Below are 21,951 nucleotides of genomic sequence, written 5' to 3' on the forward strand. Positions count from 1 at the left end.
GCCCCAGGGGTCTGACCAGCCGGGGGTACCCGAAAGTTACTGGCCCCAAACTGGTGGTACAGGTGGTCCAGAGGCACACTGGACCCAGCTACATTGGCGTAGGAACGCCTTTCACCAAGTGCCGTCAGCAACCTTACCTCCGGTGTCCCCCTTAGTACGGGTCCCGGAGGAGGAGCCTCTGCCACAGACACTGGGGGTACAACATGAGAAGCAGCCCCCCCACTCACGGCATGGGAAGTCACACTCCCCACATCGTTTACCCCAGCCTGAACTTTAGGATAGGTCTCATCCTCAGAGCTATAAAGCAAAGCCTCCCAGGCTTCCTGCCACTCCACCTCCATATGGGCCCCGCAGGAATCCACTGACACTTGGCTCGGCCCTGATTGAGAACCCTCCAAGCCGCGAATGAACGTCATTGCAGGGTTCTCACCATCAAGCTCGCCCATTGGGCAGTCACCCCAGGCCGTAGCTTGTTCTGGCACTATACAACTAGACATTTCAACATTACTGTTACTGTTTACACTCTCTTGACCAGAAAGCAGACCGGAAGTCCTTTGAAAACGACCCTCGGGGTCAACTTCCGGACCCGCCACCGTCACTTCCGGCCGCGGGCTATTCCCGCCATGAACCAGCTCGCGCACCGGAAGTGTGTCATCACCCCTTCCCGCGCTACTATTGGCCTCGCGGTCAGTAGCACCACCCCTCCTCCCGCGGGAAGACTGCGTTTTCTTATTCACGGCCGCCATTCCCCAACTGTCAGATGCCATGCCGCCGGCCGACACTGCACCGCTGCCCACAGCGGCAGCCAAGCTGGCTTGACTCTCATATACCCTAGTCCCCTTACCCTGAGACCGGCTTGCAGCAGTGGCAGCCGACAACGCAACTGACGGCGTGCCCTGCTTGCAACCACCGGCTGGGATCACTGGGGACTGTACAGGTAAGTCCATTTTTCCTTTGCTTACTATCCTAGCAAGCTGCACCACTGGTATCTTCTTAACAACACTCCTGTCTTTAATGTCCTTTTGCTGCCTCCTTCCCACTTCACCGGGGTCTAACCTGCCCTCTGGGGACACAGCCTCATTCATAGGCTGGCAACCCTTAGGCTTACCTGACCCCTCTGTAGGATTAGCGGAGTTAGCAGGGCTAGCAGTCTTTTCATCAGGAATGCTCTTCACATTTCCAGCCTTCACAGCACTCTCTCTCTCCAAAACTGTTTCTTTACACACCGCTGGCTTTCTTTCCACCACAGTCTTTCCCTCTGGTTTGACACTGGCCACCTTTCTTTCCACCGCACTTTCCTTTTCTTCATGGCTGGCTTCCACAGAGGGACCCGCCATTTCCTCTTCAGGCGCTGTGTCAGGGGCTGAACGCTGTCTGCCGCGTCTCCCTGCCTGGGTCCCCTCGTCACACGCAATTCTCATCGCTTTGTCCACATTAGATAGGAATTCTTTCTCACTAGAAGCACTGTCAATCAGGTTGGATAACAGCTCACCCATCAAGTTGCACTGCTTCTTCAACCCGTCTATCACCGTCTTGAACTCCTGTCTCTTTACAACACCCGATCTGTCTCTCCGGTTCCTTAGCTCCGCCAGGACCTTCATTTTCTCGCAGTAGCTGCGGGAAGCCTTCACAATTAAGCTTTTAGCTTTCTTCCTTCTGTCTGCAGATTTCTCCGCATCCTCTCCTGGCTGTCTCAGAGACCAATCTGCAAGATCCAGCTGGTTCTCCAAAAACAACCTCTCCTCCTTGACGAGCTCCAGGAGCTTAGGGGCTCCACGTCCTTCATTAGGCTGAGAAACAGGCACCTGGCCTGGGCTGACTGAAGTCATCAGCTCCCTCTCTTTCTCCACCACACTGGAAGTCCTCAGAGATCAGAGCACGCAGCCAGCACACACAAGCTCCTACAACTGACTGCAAGCTCTATTTAAAACGAGCAAGATAGTTTGCTATATAGGTGGATATAGCGGTGAATACTGGGTTCAGAGCACGCAGACAGCACGCACAAGCTCCTACCGCTGACTGCAAGCTCTATTTAAAACGAGCAAGATAGTTTGCTATATAGGTGGATATAGCGGTGTATACTGGGTTCAGAGCACGCAGACAGCACGCACAAGCTCCTACCACTGACTGCAAGCTCTATTTAAAACGAGCAAGATAGTTTGCTATATAGGTGGATATAGCGGTGTATACTGGGTTCAGAGCACGCAGACAGCACGCACAAGCTCCTAACACTGACTGCAAGCTCTATTATAAAAGATAGATATATTGCTAGCTATATAGGTGAATATAGCAGTGTATACTGCGGTCAGGGCACGCAGACAACAACCACTATAGAAGAGCAAGAACGAAAAATCGGCCGATAACGATCGGTGTATACTGTGTTGAAGGTACACAGAACACCCACTAACTGCTACAGATGCCAACGCACTACACAAGGCTGCCACGCTGGCGGCCTTATATAGTGTGGGGTGTGTACTACACAGCCTGAGCTATGATTGGCCACAGGCATCCTGCCTGTGGCCAATCATGGCTCTCCTCGCTGCCGGCGCTGTGATTGGCCAAGCATGCGGGGTCACAGTGCATGCTTGGCCAATCATGAGCCAGCAATGCACTGCGCCATCGCAGTGCATTGTGGGCAGTGAGCGCCACATGAATTTGGCGTGAACGGCCCATAACGTTCGGAATTCGCCGAACGGGCGAACAGCCGAAGTTCGAGTCGAACATATGTTCGACTCGAACACGAAGCTCATCCCTAGTCAGGATACAGGCAAAGTTCGGCAACAGGATATCAAGCAGTGTAGAGCTGAACGTGGTTACAAGGCAAGCCAGGGTCAGGATAACAGAGATCAAGTGCTGCTGAGGTGTTTAAATAAGGCAGCCTCTTGCCAATCAGTGAAATTAGTCTGCACTATTTTAACCTCTAGGTGGCAGATCCATGACAGGGACCATCGGTCTTGGCTTTTTTTGCTGAGGTTTGCCTTTTGCTCAAGATTAGATCCTGTGATCTACTATCAACAGCCGGCTGGGTGACAGGCTGGATACTCTTATCATTGTAGTCTCCCCAGCCTGGCCATTGAGCGTGTGCAGACCATAGCTACGCGCTGGGTTGGCCACGACATGCCCCTCAGGCTTCAGGGGTGGCCGGTGAGCGCAATGATCCGGGGCACACATATGACTGGGCTACTGATGTCTGAGTCACAGTGTGCCGTGGCTAGCAGCCACCCCGTACTCTTCGGGAGTGGGTCTGTGATGGAATGTCCCCAACTCATCCGGATGGTAAGTACAGCTCTCCCTGCCTCAGCGGGGGTTAGCAGCTGGGCATTCCCTGGGCGGTCGATTAGGGGGTCCCTCTCCTCCCTCTCTTATCTCCCTGTCCCTATCTTCCCTCCCCCCTCTGTGGGGGATGCTGCATGGGCTGCTGAACAGTGTGTGTGCCGTATATATAGGGGTCCCCTGGGGGGCTCTCGCCTTGGGTGGGGGGCTGTGCTGGGTGGCTGTGCCCCTGAGTTCCTGTTGTCTCCCCGCTGGGTGTCTGGAGGTCTGCACTTGCTGATCGCCATAGCGCTGTTCTGCCGCCATTTTCTCTGTCTTTTTTCACTGTCCCCCTCTGTGTACAGTTGTTTGGCGTGACTCAGGAAACATTTTACTGTAGTTCAGGGGCCATTTTCCCTGTGATTATGTCCTTTATACTGGACGTTCAGCAGCCATTTTGTTGTAGCCCAGCGCAGTTTTTATGCCCAGCACTGGTCCCTGGGTATCAGAACAGGGCAGTTTCTTCACTCAGACACCTGGGTGCTGACACAGACACTACTAGCTGTACAGCGCAGAACTTGGTCAGGGTGGTGAGTCCTGCGGTGGGGGCCCCTCAGCCTGCAGCATCTAGGAGGGTGGGACTATACACCTGTCCTAAGTCTCCATCAGGTGGCAGACAGGGCGGGTCATCTTGGCTTCAGAAACTGTTTTTTCTTCCCCTGAACTCCCGGCAATTGCAACCGGCTTGTCTGCAAACTGCAATGCCTCTGGACACTTTGTCAGCCGTCCTTGACACGTTCGTTGCCAGGATGGAAGCGGTGCATGGGTGCAAAGGTGGTAAAAAGTGGCCCCTGCCCCCCTGTCCTCAGGGGAGAGCTCTGATACAGACTCGGGCCCCGCTGAGACAGGTTGCCCCTGCTCTGTCTTTTCAGATGGCGCTGACCAGGACCGATCGAACAGTGAGGATGATTCCGGGTTCGCCCGTGACAAAGCGCTAGTTGGAGCACTTATCACAGCTGTGCGTGATACCCTGAAGATTCAGGATACAGCAGATCCCCTTTTGGGTCCCATAAGCCAGCCTGGGCCCTTAAGGTGTTTCCATATCTGACTTATTTCGATAAGTTCATATACCAAGAATGGGGTCGACCGCAACTGACCTTTTTGGTCTCAAAAAGTATGGCAGTGCGTTACCCCTTTGAGGAAAGCCTTCCTAAAAAATGGTCGGTTCCTCTGGTCGTGGACCCCCCAGTATCCAGGTTAAATAAAGTAACCACAATCCCGGGAGAGGGGACTCCTGCATTTAAGGACCCCACAGACAGGAAGTCCGAGGCAGTGGTCCGTTCCTTGTTTACGATTGAGGGGTCAGCAATGCGACCAGTACTGGGCTCTGCATTTGTGTCACAGATACTTACTGAGTGGACAAAACATTTGCACCACAAATTGGGGGAGCAACAGGCTTCTCCTGTCTGCGTGAAACTAGCAGACCAGTTGGTGCAAGGCCTTAAGTAGATTTGTGACGCAGCCCTGGATACTCTTCCTCTGCTATCCTGGACTTCTGTGTCAGCAGTGGTGCTGAGGCACCTGATTTGGCTAAAATGCTGGTCTGCGGACCAGGCATCTAAGAAAGCCCTGATGGATCTACCCTTCCTTGGTGAGCAGCTCTTTGGAGCCTCGTTGGATGACATCATTAAGAATGCCACAGGTGGGAAGAGTACCTTGCTCCCACAGACCAGGAAGACTAAGAAGCCACGCTGTAGGCAAGGGCCCTCATTTTCCGCTCATAAATGGCTTTTTCGTCCGCAGCCTGACAGGACGACCTCTGAAGGACAAAAGCGTCCCTGAAATCGCAAGCCTAACAAGCCTGTGAGCAAAAGTGCTACCACATGAAGGTTTGCCCCCGCCCGTCTCATGGGTGGGGGGTCGCCTTCGGGAGTTTGCAGCCCGGTGGGCCTCTTGGCTGCCTGACCAATGGGTCTGCAAACTGATTTCCTCTGACTACAAGATAGAGTTCCTCTCTTGGCCACCAAACAGATTCTTCCCTTCCAGCATACCCTTACTCCCGGCTCGCAGGGAGGCCCTCATTGCCCTCATGGGGGCGGTAAGGGACCTGCTAAGTTGCGGGGTGATGGTACCTGTTCCGGAGTCAGAAAGGTTCCAGGGGTTCTACTCCAATCTGTTTGTAGTCCCCAAAAAGGAAGGAGTACATCCAATCTTGGACCTGAAAGCCCTCAATTGCTTTGTGAAAGTACAGAGGTTCAGAATGGAATCAGTTCGCTCAGTAGTCGCTGCCCTCCATCAAGGGGAGTCCCTGGCGTCTTTGGACACCCAGGATGCGTATCTGCACATACCCATATGCCTCCGGCATCAGAGGTTTCTGCGTTTCGCAATTGGGGACACCCACTACCAGTTTGTGGCTCTCCCTTTTGGCTTGGCATCAGCCCCTCCCGAGTCTTTACCAAGGTATTGGCTTGAGTTTTGGCGTTGTTATGACAAAGCGGGATAGCGATCATAGGTTATCTAGATGATCTCCTCCTGAGAGCATCTTCCGCCTCAGAATTAAAGGAGGATTTTGGGGGGCTGTTGAACCTAAAAAAGTCAGTGCTCATACCAACTCAGCATTTGGAGTACCTAGGCTTACTGCTGGACTCCATGGAAGCAAAAGTGTCTCATGACCGTGGTAAAACTGTTGATGAACCGCAGGTGGTCATCGCTACACTTCTGCATGCAAATGCTGGGGCTCAGGGGGTCTCCTTCAAGGCAGTACTGTACGCCCAGTTTCATACCAGAGTCTTGCAGAAGGAGACCTTGTCGAAATGGGACAAATCTCCGTTATCCCTGCTCTGGTGGCTGAGATCCCCGGCACTTAGGTCCAGGAAGTCGTTCCTACCTCTGCATTGGACAGTGATCACAACGGACGCCAGCCTGACCGGCTGGGGTGGAGTACTGGGAGTACAGTCGACCCAGGGCCTCTGGTCGAGGGAGGAATCCAAGTTGCCGATCAATGTGCTTGAGCTAAGAGCGATCAGGCTTTGTCTCTCCACATGGTCAATGAGACTTCGAGGGCTTCCGATCAGGATCCAGTCAGACAACGCCACAGCTGTGGCATATGTCAACCATCAAGGAGGAACAAGAAGCTCGCCTGCAGCACGGGAGGTCGCTCACATCCTTCAGTGGGCAGAGCAACATGTACCGGCCCTATCAGCCATTTGCATCCCCGGAGTGGAGAACTGGCAGGCGGACTACCTAAATCGCCAGATGCTGAACCCAGGAGAATGGGCGCTGCATCCAGGGGTGTCCAGGCTACTGTGCCTGTGATGGGGCACACCAGACGTGGATCTCCTGGCTTCCTGTCTCAATCTGAAGGTGCGGCGATTAGTATACAGGATAAGAGATACTTGTATGGCGGTCTCGTCTGCCACTTTGAGTATAATGCACTATTGCATTGTTAACTGTAAGTTCTGATGCGGTTAGATAAGGTGGTGACTCCCCTGTTAGGGAGCACTTCTGGTTGTGGGTGAAGTTTTTTTATGCTGTTTGCCACCCCTCGTTATGATGTCCCGATGGTCAAGAATAAAGGAGCTGTGTCAGTCAGTGAACAAAAGAGAAAATAGGATTTTTGTACTTACCGTAAAATCCTTTTCTCTGAAGTTCACTGACTGACACAGCACCCTCCCCTCCTATTGATTACATTATACTTCTTGTTGACGTATTGAGGCTGCAGGAAGCAGGTTGGGGGGTTGTTACTGAAGGGACCGCCTCTTGGGCTGAGCAAGAAAGTTCTGTTTTCGTACATGTTAACATGTTCTGCCTAGTCCTCTCCTGAAGGTGGCGTAACAACCCGATGGTCAAGAATAAAGGAGCTGTATCAATCAGTGAACTTTAGAGAAAAGGATTTTATGGTGAGTACAAAAATCTTTTTTTTTCTGGCAGAAACCGGATATTCAGCCAGCTTCTGTCGCACAGGCTGCCAAACACATGAGCCGATTGTCGGACGGTTTATGTTGAACCAGACAATATTCGGACCGTGTGTACCAGGCTTAAAGCTAAATGTCTTACAGATATGCTGGCTTTTTGAAATACACATATAGAGGGTTTTTTTATTTAACTTTAACATAAAGGTGGACTTTTTATATTTGCCTTTCAAATTTAAATCGGATAAAGATGGGCAACATATGAGAATCATTAAAATTAATGATACAGGGGAGGGGGAATAGCTTAGCAATGGCTGGGTGAGGACGCTCTGCAGCTGAGCTCTTGACCTATGCCGGCTCTGTAACACTCAACACCCAAACAGCCCGCAGCAGCTGATACCTCCCGGTCTGAGAGGCTCTATCCTCAACAGCTACACGGTGGTCGGACCCCAGCTAAAGCTTACCTAATCTCACTGGCGCTGGAACCAGGAGTCCTGCATGGTTCCTGGCAGCAGCACATGGTGTAGAGTGGTGTACGGCTATTGTGAGCCTGGATTTCATGACCCCCCGATAACCTAATGGTGGCAGGGGGAGCTGTGAATCGGTGAATACGGCGGTCAGATGGATGGGTCCCAGCTACAATGCCTTGCAGGCATTTTTCGTGTTTTGTTGCCTCACAACCTGGAATTAACATGGATTGCGGATTTGCATCATTTAATTTACAGAACATGCCCACAACTTTGAAGATGTTTTTTTATTTTTAAAACAAAAAGCAAACAAAAGCAAACAACAAATAGGACAAAATAACACAAAAAGTCAATGTGCATAACTATTCACCCCCCAAAGTCAATACTTTGTACAGCCACCTTTTGCGGCTATCACAGCTCCAAGTCACTTTGGATAAGTCTCTACGAGCTGGCCACATCTTACCACTGGGATTTTTGCCCAGTACTCCTTGCAAAACTGCTTCAGCTCCTTCAAGTTGTATGGTTTGTGCTTGTGAACAGCAATCTTTAAGTCTGACTGCAGATTTTCTATTGGATTGAGGTCTGGGCCTTGACCAGGCCATTCCAACACATTTACATATTTCCCCTTAAACCACTCAAGTGTTGCTTTAGCAGTGTGCTTGGGCTCATTGTCCTGCTGGAAGGTGAACCTCCATCCTAGCCTCAAATCACACACAGAGTGGTACAGGTTTTGCTCAAGAATATCTGTGTATTTAGCACCATCCATCTTTCCCTCAACTCTGACCAGTTTCCCAGTCCCGACTGGTGAAAAACATCCCCACAGCATCATGCTGCCACCACCATGTTTCACTGTGGGGATGGTGTTTTTTGGGTGATGTGATGTGTTGGGTTTGTGCCAGACATAGCATTTACTTTGATGGCCAAAAAGTTAAATTTTAGTCTCATCAGACCAGAGCACCTTCCTCCATATCAAAGATTTGGATATTTTTTTTATAACCTAACCTTGACTTGTACTTCTCAACAATGCTGTCCCTTACTTGTTTAGAGAGTTTCTTTGTCTTCAAGGCAGTGTTTGGTTAGTGGTGCCTCTTGCTTAGGTGTTGCAGCCTCTGGGGCCTTTCAAAAAGATGTTTATATATACATATGTATATGCACTGTAACTCCCGATATTTTGACCCCACCAGCAAAGCAGGGAAGACAAGCGTGGACACTGTTACTGACACATACAGCAGCTGAGTGCTTGGGTCTTCCCCGGTCGCAGATTTATCTTTTGAAATGTTCCCAGCAACAGTAAAAGTGGAAGACAGCAGTATACAAAAGGTAATTAGACTTTTTGTTTTTACCTTTATTTACCATTGTGAACACAGTGACTGCAATTTCTTATGCAACAGTGGAGATTGCAACCTAATGGCAACTGAATGAGTGGAATTCTCTTGGCTTTCTCCTGTTATTGGTCTTTCTTTGGACACCCCAGTAATACCCCAGCAGTGGTGAAGTTAGTAATATGCTCACTGGTTGAGCCATTAAAATAGTCTTGTAGACAGAGAGTGCGATGGGGAAGAATATATAAAGTGGAGAGAACTAATATCTTTTTTTTTTTTTTTTTAGCTAGAAGGTTAGGGGATAGCCAGATGTAGGATGGGGGATTGGAGTTTGAGACTCACCCCATCTTTTTTTTTTTTCTTTGACTCTATAGTAGGATACACAACTCACAAATAGGGAACACGTGGGCTAAAATAGTAATTTGGGCACAATAATTGGGAAAGGAAAATTCCTTCTCCTATGTAAGATTCGGGCAAATCCAGATATGCAGGGAGTGAAGCAGAGCCCAACATAAGATCTCAGCATATGCAGATGAGATGCTTTTTTTCACTAATAAACCCAGTGATTTCCCTCCCCAGTCTTTTTCAGGAAATAGAGAAATATGCATTTTTATCATATTTTAAGATTAACTTTACCAAGTCAGAGGCAATGAGAGTAGCTGTCCCTAATACTCTGATAAAATCAATAAATTTAATAGGACGAATCAAGCATTGAGATACCTGGGGACTATGATTCTGGTAGACCTTACACGCACATTTGAGCTCAATTTTCCACCACTGTTATGTAAAGTGCGGACACTTTTGGAGAAATGGCATAAGGGGTTCCATTCCTGGGTCAGGAGGTGTAGCATTATAAAAATTAACATTTTACCAAAGCTTCTGTACCTGCTCCAGGCTTTACCTATCAATATATCTTTACAGTATTTCAAACAAATACATACATTATTCACTGAATTTATTTGGGCACAGAAAAAAAAACAAGGCTTAATAGATTTCTGTTGACCCTCCCCAAACAATATGGTGGACCTGCGGTACCAGATACAGTGGTGTGAAAAAGTGTTTGCCCCCTTCCTCATTTCCGGTTCCTTTGCATGTTTGTCACACTTAAGTGTTTCGGAACATCAAACCAATTTAAACAATAGTCAATGACAACACAAGTAAACACAAAATGCAATTTGTAAATGAAGGTGTTTATTATTAAAGGTGAAAAAAAATCCAAACCATCATGGCCCTGTGTGAAAAAGTGATTGCCCCTCTTGTTAAAACATACTATAATTTCTCTAGCCACACCCAGGCCTGATTATTGCCACACCTGTTCACAATCAAGGCATCACTTAAATAGGAGCTGCTTGACACAGTAAGGTCCACCAGAAGATCCTTAAAAAGCTACACATCATGCCGAGACCCAAAGAAATTCAGGAACAATTGAGAAAGAAAGTAATTGAGATCTATCAGTCTGGAAAGGGTTATAAAGCCATTTCCAAAGCTTTGGGAATCCAGCGAACCACAGTGAGAGCCATTATCCACAAATGGCGAAGACATGGAACAGTGGTGAACCTTCCCAGGAGTGGCCGGCCGCCCAAAATTACCCCTAGAGCGCAGCGACGACTCATCCAAGAGGTCACAAAAGACCCCACAACAACGTCCAAGGAACTGCAGGCCTCACTTGCCTCAGTTAAGGTCAGCGTTCATGCCTCCACCATCAGGAAAAGACTGGGCAAAAATGGCCTGCATGGCAGAGTTCCAAGGAGAAAACCACTGCTGAGCAAAAAGAACATCAAAACTCGTCTCAATTTCTCCACAACACATCTTAATGATCCCCAAGACTTTTGGGACAACATTCTGTGGACCGATGAGACAAAAGTGGAACTCTTTGGAAGGTGTGTGTCCAAGTATATCTGGCGTAGAAGGAACACTGCATTTCAGAAAAAGAACATTATACCAACAGTAAAATATGGTGGTGGTAGTGTGATGGTCTGGGGCTGTTTTGCTGCTTCAGGACCTGGAAGACTTGCCGTGATAAAAGGAACTATGAATTCTGCTGTCTACCAAGAGATCCTGAAGGAGAATGTCCGACCATCTGTTCGTGTACTCAAGCTGAAACGAACTTGGGTTCTGCAGCAGGACAATGATCCTAAACACACCAGCAAGTCCACCACCGAATGGCTGAAGAAAAACAAAATGAAGACTTTGGAGTGGCCTAGCCAAAGTCCTGACCTGAATCCTATTGAGATGTTGTGGTATGACCTTAAAAAGGCCGTTCATGCTCGGAAACCCTCTAATGTAACTGAATTAGGACAATTCTGCAAAGATGAGTGGGCCAAAATTCCTCCAGGACGCTGTAAAAGCCTCATTGCACGTTATCACAAACGCTTGGTTGCAGTTGTTGCTGCTAAGGGTGGCCCAACCAGTTATTAGGTTTAGGGGGCAATCACTTTTTCACACAGGGCCATGATGGTTTGGATTTTTTTTCACCTTTAATAATAAACACCTTCATTTACAAATTGCATTTTGTGTTTACTTGTGTTGTCCTTGACTATTGTTTAAATTGGTTTGATGTTACGAAACACTTAAGTGTGGCAAACATGCAAAGGAACAGGAAATGAGGAAGGGGGCAAACACTTTTTCACACCACTGTATGTACAAATATTATCAGGCAGTAGGGGTGCAACGGATCGTCACCGATCCCTGATCCGAACGGGTCACCCCGCTTGGATCAGCACACGCCGCGATCCGCGGTCTCAGTCTAGCTCTGAATCGGCGGCCATCTTTCTACACCCAGGCTGTTTACAATGCGATCGCTCCATCAAGTGACGGAGCAATTACTTGTAAACAAACCGGCGTCATGTCATGACGCCAGTTCCTCTCTCCCCTCTCTGTACTGATCTGTACAGTGGAGGGGAGAGATTGGATGGAAGCAGCACTGTGGGCTGAATCTGTAGTGCCCACAGTGCTGCTCTGTGACAGCCATCCCTCCATACCCTGCCAATACTCTGGCAATACCCTGCCAATACCTTGCCAATACTCTGCCATACCCTGTGCCAATACTCTGCCATAACCTGCCAATACTCTGCCATACCCAGCAATACCCTGCCAATATTCTGCAATACTCTGCCATACCCTGCCAATCTGTAGTGCCCACAGTGCTGCTCTGTGACAGCCATCCCTCCATACCCTGCCAATGCTCTGCAATACCCTGCCAATACTCTCCAATATGCTGCCATACCCAGCCATACTCTGCCATACTCTGTAATACTCTGTGATACCCAGCTATACTCTGCAATACCCAGCCATACCCTGTAATACTCTGCGATACCCAGCCAACCTCTGTAATACTCTGCGATACCCAGCCATACTCAGCCGTACCCAGCCAATATTACAGTGGGGGAGATTGTGGATATTACAGTGGGGACTATATGGTGGTGGAATTTTCACAGGTTTTTTCAAATTCAATTATTATTTGCTGATCTGAAAATGCACTGGTTACATTAATACGAATTGTACAGGCAGGCGAATCGCCATTATGCTACATTGCCCCCCCACCCCGCCGGCTGCGACGATCAGATTCGATCAGGAACCGATCAATCCCCAGGCCCAGGCCAATGATATCTGGCCTGGACCTGGTGATCATTCCTGACGAATGATATCCTTCCTCTGTCGTGCAACTGTAAACACAGTCAAGGGAAATTATGTCATCTCTCCTCGTGTCGGTCTTTAAGTTCCAGACCGAGAGGAGAGAAGACATCCAAGTGCACCAACACTATACTGACACCAGGTCATGTAGGCACACAATTCATCCCCCGATCACCCCCCCCCCCCCCCAATTAATCCCTTCACCACCTGTCACACTTTATCACACAGTACAGCAATCAGATTTTTTTTTGTTGATCGCTGTACTAGTGTCATTAGTGTAGATATATTTTAAAAAAATAATAGAACAAAGTGGGACTCTAATTGTGCCTCAGAGGAGTACAAAAAATGTGTAAAACGTGTTTTAAAAGTTTATACGCACACTACCTTTCATGACAATTGAAACCAACAATTCAAATTTCTTTGGAAATAATTACTTCTGTGCCCCCAATGGTGCTTCAACTCCACAATTAGGTTTGTCCTTATTTCCACACACTCTCACTTGGTAAGCTAACTTTAATACATATTTTCTTTTTTTTGTTTTTTTTTTTTGTTTGAAGGCTCAGTTCTCCCTTCTCCTTTCCCTCCCTTGTTTTTTTTTTTTTTTTTGACCAGTGTATTTATTATTATTTTTCACCAATAAACTTTTTGTACATATAGGAGCCCCTCCATTTTTTGTTTGCCCAGGTGGGGAGAAGCATTCCCACGGGCTCCCAGGCCTCACCTGTCCCACTGAGCCGGCATTCTCCATTTGCGGTCTTTTTTGGTGAGTTCAGGGGCTTGCCTTGGAAATTTTGCACTCTATTTGCTACATAGTTCTCTAGTTTTATCTATTTTGACCTTTTGCATTTAAGTTACTATATGTAAAAAATGTCAGTACACTTTTGGGTATATAGGAACTATGACTATGTTTATATATTTAATATCTTTTAAAGTGGTATAGAAATCTTATCAATATTTGTTGTAATGTTTATATTTTCTGATATAATTGTATGTGAAGACAAATAGATTAACATATATATGTTGATTGCATCATTATGTATTTAAATTAATTATATGATATATGGTACATTCATCAACACTCTATTTGTAGAATTCACACAACGTTTACATCTGTGCTATTCTCAAGGCCCTGATGAAGCAGAATCACCCGCAAAACATGTAGCCAATTTTCTGCAAAACCTGCTGGGAACTAGCACATCTCTCAACTCAAATTGAATCATTAAGACTGTAATGTATCTTACATTTTTTTTTTTAGAAAATAAAAATTTGTTTATTTTTGTATAATTATATTGTCTTTCAATTTTTTGTACTCATCTGTCACAATTAGAGTCCCGCTTTGCTCTATTATTTTTTTTTAAATATATCTACATATATCTTCTGGGATGGTGCCTCTATCGGAGTATTGGTGTTCCACGCCCCCCACCCCACCCCTACACATATAGTGTCATTAGTGACACTAATCAGTGTTAGGGTAATTAGTATTAAGCCGCGTACACACGGCGGACTGTCTGGCCAACTAAGTCCGTCAGACAATCCGACGGACAGTCCGTCCTACTTTTGAATGAACGGACTTGACCACACACGATGAACAAACAGTCCGTTGAAAGCTTGCGCGATGACGTGTACAGCACGTACGACGGGACTAGAAATAGGACGTCCAATACACAGCAATGCACAGCAATGAACCTTCCGCCGTGTAAATCCTTTCTGAGCATGCGCCATACTTAGTCCGTCCAACTAGCCTACTCACGAGCGGACTGTCCGCTGAAACCAAAGTTGGACGGACAATATTACGGAAATTCCGAAATACTTAGTCCGCCAGACTGCACGCTGAAAAAGTCCGCTGAAGCCCACACACGAGCCCACAGACTGTCCGCTGAAATGTGTTTCGGCGGACTAAGTTGGACAGACAGTCCGCCCGTGTGTACGCGGCTTCAGGCTCAGATAGGTATAGGGATCCCCCCCCAACTCACCCAATAAAGGTTTAACCCCTTGATTACCCCGTCACCCATGATCACAGTATAAGTGTCACAGCTGACACAGTTTAGCTAGATTTATTTTTATAGCATCAGGGCACCCACCGTAGTTTACCCAATAAAGGTTTAACCCCCTGATCACCCAGCTGGTGATCAAAGTTAGGTTTTAGCATCAGATAGGGTCTGCATCGCCCCATGCAGTGTCATATCAGTGCCAGTAACGCTAACACCCATGCACGCACCATACACCTCCCTTAGTAGTATAGTGTCTGAATGGAACGATATTTGATCTGCTCAGAACTATATTAGTGTCCCCAGCAGTTTAGGGTTCCCAAAAATGCAGCGTTAGCGGGATCAGCCCAGATACCTGCTAGCACCTGCGTTTAGCCCCTCCGCCCAGCCCAGCCCACCCAAGTGCAGCATAAATCGATCACTGTCACTTACAAAACACAACACACATAACTACAACTTTCGCAGAGTCAGTCCTGATCCCTGCGAATGCTAATGTCGCGTACACACGATCGGAAATTTGGCCAGCAAAAGACAGATGAGAGCTTTTGGCCAGAAAATGTGATCGTGTGTATGCTCCATCGGACTTTCCATCCCGAATTTCGGCCAGCAAAAGATTGAGAGCATGTTCTAAATTTTTCGGTCAGAAAAAGTTCCTATCCGAAAATCTGTTTGTGTGTATGCAATTCCGACGCGCAAAAACTTACATATGCTCAGATTCAACTACGAGATGGAAGCTATTGGCTACTGGCTATTGAACGTCCTTTTTTTTTAGTCCCGTCGTACGTGTTGTACATCACTGCATTCTTGATGGTTGGAATTTGGTGTGACCATGTGTACGCAAGACAGCTTTAGCGAAATCCCATCGGAATTCCGTCGGGAAAACCATCAGAGCTTTTTCCAACCAAAATTCCAATAGTGTGTACGCGGCATACGTTTTTTTGGTAGCATTTGAATCAGTCGCTAACAGTCAGGAGCTTTTTTTACCCCTGAGTCTCAGTAGTGTACCAGTAAATTAGAAGCCCAAAATGGCAAATCGAAGGTACACTAGTGAAGAGACCTACACGTTTCTGAGCATGACAAATAGTGAAGGAAGTCACTCATCTGTCAGAATACGAACCTGTAGACAGCAGCGGCACAACGAGAGATAGCTCTGCCAAGGTCAGGCGTACCAGTCTCCAATCTTTTTCTGCAGTCGTTGAGGTCCAAGAACCACAGGTCCCTCGTATCGAGCAGAGAGCCAGTACTAGCGCCGCTATTCCTTCTGGTGAACTGGCAAGCACCAGCGACCTAATACATCCAGCACTGCAGTAACACTGGGTGACATGGTGAGCCCCATAAGTGCAGTTCAAACTGGCGAGTAGTGTCCTGCTGCCACCAAGAAGACAAAGACAGGCCTGTCAAACCCATAGTGCCCTTCCTGCTACAGTCGCCAATCCCAATTGGGAACCCACCACTTCTGCAGCACCCTTACTTCCCCCATTCACTGGCCAACCCGGAATTCAGGTGGAAACAGTTGATTTTACGTCACTTGATTTTTATTCGCTGTTTTTCACTGAAGATCTCTATAGATCTATTGTGGACCAAAGCAATTTATATGCTGGTCAATTCATTGCTGCTAATCCCCAGCTGACCCTTGCCAGAGATTGGAGACCAATTACGGTCTCCGAATTTAAGACCTTCCTGGGCCTATCCCTTCTCATGGGCATAACTAAAAAGAGTGAGTTGCGGTCATATTGGTCCACTGACCCAATTCACCATATGCCTATGTTCTCTGCCTCCATGACCAGGACACAATTCGAGCAGATCTTGCATTTCATGCACTTCAGTGACAAGGAAATCTGTCATTTTCGGGGTGACCCTGAATTTGATCGGCTCTACAAGATCCAGCTGCTTGTAAACCACATCAACCAATGTTTTGCAGCCTTGTTTGCTCCCCATGAAGTTGTCTGTTTGATGAGTCCCTGATTAGGTTTTCTGGCCACTTGTCATTCAAACAGTATCTTCCGAGCAAAAGTGCCAGATACAGGGTCAAGATGTATAAGCTCTGTGACAGGGCCACATGCTATACATATAGTTTTATGGTTTACAAGGGAAGAGATAGTCACGTAGAGCCGCCGAACTGCCCAGTTTACATAGGGAGCGCTGGTAAGATTGTGTGGGACTTGGTGTCACCTTTATTTGGAAAGGGCTACCACTTGTATGTGGACAATTATTACACACAAGCATGCCACTTTTTAGTAACTTGTTTGATCATCAAATTGACGCATTTGGCACCGTGCGACCTAATCGCCAGGGCATACCCTGGAGGCTTGTAGATTACCGTCTTAGGCTGGGGGAGAGAGCCTGCTTGAGATGTAATAATTTGCTCGCTGTGTTCTGTTGGTGCTCAGGCATTTTCCACATGTCCTCTCTGGTAACCCTACCCAAAGAAACCCCCAAAGATGATGTTGTGTCTGTAGAAAGCACGGATTTAGGCGTGATGCCCGCTTTTATCCTGTCCTGACCAACCTTGTCTTCGCATTGGTGACCGTTTTGAACGCCATCACACACTAGAGTATTAGCTTAAGGTACAGCAGCGCACACAGTCATAGGCACACATACACAGGGTCTTGAAAGATGTGATGCCCATCTCATTTTGAGAGACCCTAATCTGCAACGTTCAGTTTAAATAAAAGTGAAAAAAAAAAAAATAATAAAAAAAAAACACACACACACAAATAAAGCATTTTTCTTTTCTCTCTCTCTCTCTCTCTCTATTGTTCTCTCTCTCTCTTATGTTCGCTCTCTACTTTCCACTCACTATTGTTCTATATCTATCGTTCTCTCTCGGTTTTATTTTTACTATGTTTCATTGTATTTGCTTTGCAGGTATGGTATGTTATGTTATACTGTAATGTTTGTTTTATTGTTAACCATTATTTGCTTAGCAGGTACACCATTCAGTTGCAGCGCGGATTTACTTATCTTGACAGCAAGTGTTTGCTCCCACCATAGATAAAGCCGTGATTTCACCACCACAGTTAAAAAAAAATAAAAAAATTGCGCATATAATCCAAAGCATGGGGGCAGCAGGGGTGGAGGAGCGATTTGCTCCTAAATTTTGGGGCAGATGCCCCCATGCTTCGGTGTATATATATATATATATATATATATATATATATATATATATATATATATATATATATATATATATATATATATATATATATATAAATAAGGCACAGATTGCGTTAAAAAAAAAATTCTATTTTTTTTGTATTTGCTTTGCAGGTATGGTATGTCTTATTGTTATACTGTAATGTTACTTTGTTTTATTGTTAGCCATCATTTGCTGTCAAGATAAATAAATCTGCATTGCAACTGAATGGTGTACCTGCTAAGCAAAAGCGCTTGCTCCCACGATACTTAAAGCCGTGACTCCAGCGCTGTAGTAGGTGATTATACCACCACAGTTAAAAACAAAATGATGCATGTATGCCCATCATTAGAAGTGGGTGGATGAAGGGAGGTATTCTAATGGTGGGCATACCCACCGATGAATCTCGTTTTTTCATTCAGCCCACAGGCTGCATGAAAAAAAAAAAAAAAAAAAAAAAAAAAAATGAATTACAATGTATGCCCAACACGGACCAGCAACATACTGGTATGTTGCTGGACTTTGATTGGTTTTACCAGAATGATTGCCTGCGGGTTTAGGCATCATCTTGGTATCATTTTTTTTTAAGCCAGCGGTCGTCTTTCATGTAAAAGCAATCCTAGCGGCTAATTAGCCTCTAGACTGCTTTTACAAGCAGTGGGAGGGAATTTCCCCCCTCCCCACCATCTTCCATGGTTTTCTCTGGCTCTCCCAACAGGGAACCTGAGAATGTAGCCAGTGGTTCCACCAGCTGACCATGGAGCTGATCAGAGACCAAACCGGAAACTACGAGCAGTTCATGACTTAGATTTCACCGGATGTAAACAGCGCCATTGGGAAATTGGGAAAGCATTTTATCACACCAATCTTGTTGTGGTCAGATGCACCCAAAACGGTACAACGTCCTTTTTTCCCCACAAATAGCTTTCTTTTGGTGGCATTTGATAATCTCTGCGGTTTTTATATTTTGCGCTATAAACAGAAAAAAACAAAAACGTCAATTTTGAAAAAAAAACAAACAAAAATAAAACACACACACACACACACACACACACACACACACACACACACACACACACACACACACACACACACACACACACCACAATATTTTGTACTTTGTTATAATATCCAGCAAAAAGCAATTTTTTTCCTCAGTTTAGGCTGATATATATTCTTCTATATATTTTTGGTAACAAGAATCGCAATAAGCGTATATTGATTGTAGATGCTATAACTTTTGCGCAAACCAAAGTAGGGGAAAGATTTATGGCATTTTTAATTATTATTTATTTATTTTACTAGTGGCAGTGATCAGCGATGCAACATTATGGCAGACTGATCGAACACGATTTTTGGGATCACTGGCATTTATACAGCGATCAGTGCTATAAAAATTCACTGATTACTGTGTAAATGTCACTGGCAGGGAAGGGGTTAACAGTAGGGGCGGTCAAGGGGTTAACTGCTACCTAGGGAGCGATTCTAACGGGGGGGGGGGGGGGGGTGGGACTGCCTGGGTGAGGAAAGCGATCTGATCATACTTCGTATGAACAACAGATCTCTCTCCTCACCCCTGACAGCACGGAGATCTGTCTGTTTGCATTGACAGATCTCCGTTCAGTTTGTATGAAGCGATCGCAGGTGCCCGGTCGCACATTAGTTCTGGCATCGTGCGTGTCCCTAGTGGTCAAAAGGCAAGCCGATGTATAGCTACGATGGTTCGCCCAGGGGAGCCAACCTGCCGCAGTGCAATTGTGACTCCTGGTCGGGAAGGGGTTAGAAAACATCCATTGATTGGACCCACACTGCGTCAATGCTCTGGGCTTTTTTCCAGGGGTAGACTTTAATCAATAGAATCCCCATTATTCCCCATTCTGCGGAACCCATGATTTTTCCCAGGCCTATGCCAGGGAACTTTTGAAGCTCTGACGAAACAGGGGGTATACCAGGTGTCTCACTTTATAACATCGGAAGATTGGCCTACATATCAGGTGTCGACAGCTGGAAACGGTTATTTTCATTAGACTTTTGGCAAGCAGCCCAGCTTAGACATTTTTTATACTCTTTAAATACCCCAGATAGCTATACATGGGAATTTACTTCCATTCAAAGAACACCATATGGAGAGAGGACCTGCTTTCTCATACAAATCTCAAGGATGCATTGCTCGGTTGACGAATCCTCAGGGGGGGGATTTCCAGCTAAAGTTATTTCAAAAGTGGGAGCTGGAACTGGATAGAACCTTTTCAGAGGAGCAGTGCAATGGGATAATACACTATTTTTGAATCTTCGGTATGTACAAAAATATAGGAAACTAATTTCAAGATTCTCTCTCAATGGTATTGAACCCCGGCCCTGCTTCACAGATATTTTCCCGATACCTCTGATAGATGCTGGCATTGGTCGGAAGGAACGTGGGACGCTATTACACATTTTTTGGTCAGGTCATGGAATTAGAGGCTACTAGAGGGAGGTCCTAAGGATTATTCAAAAGTGTTGCGACTATGAGGTTCCCAGAGGATCCAACCTTTTTTCTGTTACATGACCTTAAAATACCAGTCACGACATAAAAAGTCTATTCTGTCTCATCTTTTATAAAACCTGGTGTGGACAAGAAGGCTGAAATGAGAGAAATATAGGAAGATATGGCCCCTCTGGAACCTCTTTAATCAACTCAGAGGAGGGAGAGTCTCATCGCTGAGAACCCAGAGATTTGAGGGAATTACATCCTTCGGCTGGGGAGTGATGCACGTAACTGGATGTGGGCCAAGGGGACAGCGGGAGGAGGAGGGAAGAGGGATGAGGAGAGACATTAAATGGTAGGAGAAATAGTGTTTTCTTTTTGTGGGTTTTTTTTTTCCCTTCCTCTTTTGTGGAAGGGAGGTGTTGGTGAACAATATTTTTTTGGGGGGGGGGGGGGGTTACAAATACAGCCATGTTCGATGGGAGCCCGAATATGGGGTCAGAGCACATTAAATATAGGACCAGAGGGAAAGAGTCAAGATGACCAAGAAAAGGATATGTTGTAAACAGTTTGATTATAGCCCTATGGTCGGGAAATTGTTTTGTGATTATTATTGCTGACTGTTATTGTGGAATATTGTTTTTCTTAAATAAAAAAGATTTAAAATTGGAAAAAAAAAAAAAAAAAAAAAAAAAAAGATACCCATTACGAAGACAAATCATTTTATTCAAATATACATTCATAATTTAAAACAAAGTTAAAATACACCTTTATGAAATGTTAAAATAATTACAAAATCACACATAAGTTATTCCAAAGTTAATATTTACAGTAAAAAAAGAGCAGAAGGTCTCATCTGTTCGAGAGCATATATTTCAATGTCTGACATCTTTCGGAGTCTCTAAAGAGATCAGGAATGGAGATGAGACATCTACAAATTAAAAAAAAAAAAAAAAAATTGTTAAAAAGTGAAACTGAACTTACAAATAAAAAAAGATTTGCTATAGTATAGGGCAGTGATGGCGAACCTTGGCACCCCAGATGTTTTGGAACTACATTTCCCATGATACTCATGCACTCTGCTGTGTAGTGGAGCATCATGGGAAATGTGGTTCCAAAACATCTGGGGTGCCAAGGTTCGCCATCACTGGTATAGGGGATAAAATAAATTTGTAAAAAAAATAAATAAAAGTGCTCTTCCTTTAACCACCCATAGGATTTGCCCCCTTAATGACCAGGCAAATTTTTTTGCGATATGGCACTGTGTTACTTTAAATGACAAATGCATGGTTGTGCACCATTGTACCCAAACAAAATTGACGTCTTTTTCCCCCCACAAATAGAGCTTTCTTTTGGTGGCATTTGATCACCTCTTTTTTTTTTCCAACTGTTTCCCCATTTTTTTTTTTTTTTTATTATAGCAAAAGCCAGTTTATGCCGATATATATTCTTCCAATTTTTTTTTACCAAAAATATTGCAATAAGTGTATATTGATTGGTTTGTGCAAAAGTTAAAGTGTCTACAAAATAGGGGATAGATTTATGGCATTTTTATTATTTTTTTTTTACTAGTAATGGCGGTGATCAGTGATTTTTAGCAGGACTTCGGTGGACAGATCAGACACTTAACGCTTAACACTTTTTTGGGACAACTGACATTTATACAGCGATCAGAGCTAAAAATAACACCTGATTACTGCATAAGTGTCACTGGCAGGGAAGGTGTCACTGGCTATCAAGGGGTTAAATGTGTTCCCTCATGTGTGTTCTAACTG

At 45.7% G+C, this 21,951-nt stretch overlaps 1 protein-coding gene across 1 annotated transcript in view; it reads right to left on the reverse strand.

The window, feature by feature from the left end:
- Positions 1 to 20,881: 20,881 nt before the first annotated feature.
- The window catches only part of LOC143960156 (NAD-dependent protein deacetylase sirtuin-3-like), a 64,035-nt gene continuing 62,965 nt past the window's right edge, over positions 20,882 to 21,951 (reverse strand). Inside the window, exon 9 of the mRNA XM_077468466.1 lies at positions 20,882 to 21,107. The gene's annotated coding sequence lies outside the window, so the exon portion shown is untranslated. The remainder of the gene's footprint in view (positions 21,108 to 21,951) is intronic.

The sequence above is a fragment of the Lithobates pipiens genome, unplaced genomic scaffold (genome assembly GCF_037356315.1).
Source record: "Lithobates pipiens isolate NorthernLeopardFrog02 unplaced genomic scaffold, aLitPip1_a1.2 Scaffold_8, whole genome shotgun sequence".
Taxonomy (NCBI): domain Eukaryota; kingdom Metazoa; phylum Chordata; class Amphibia; order Anura; family Ranidae; genus Lithobates; species Lithobates pipiens.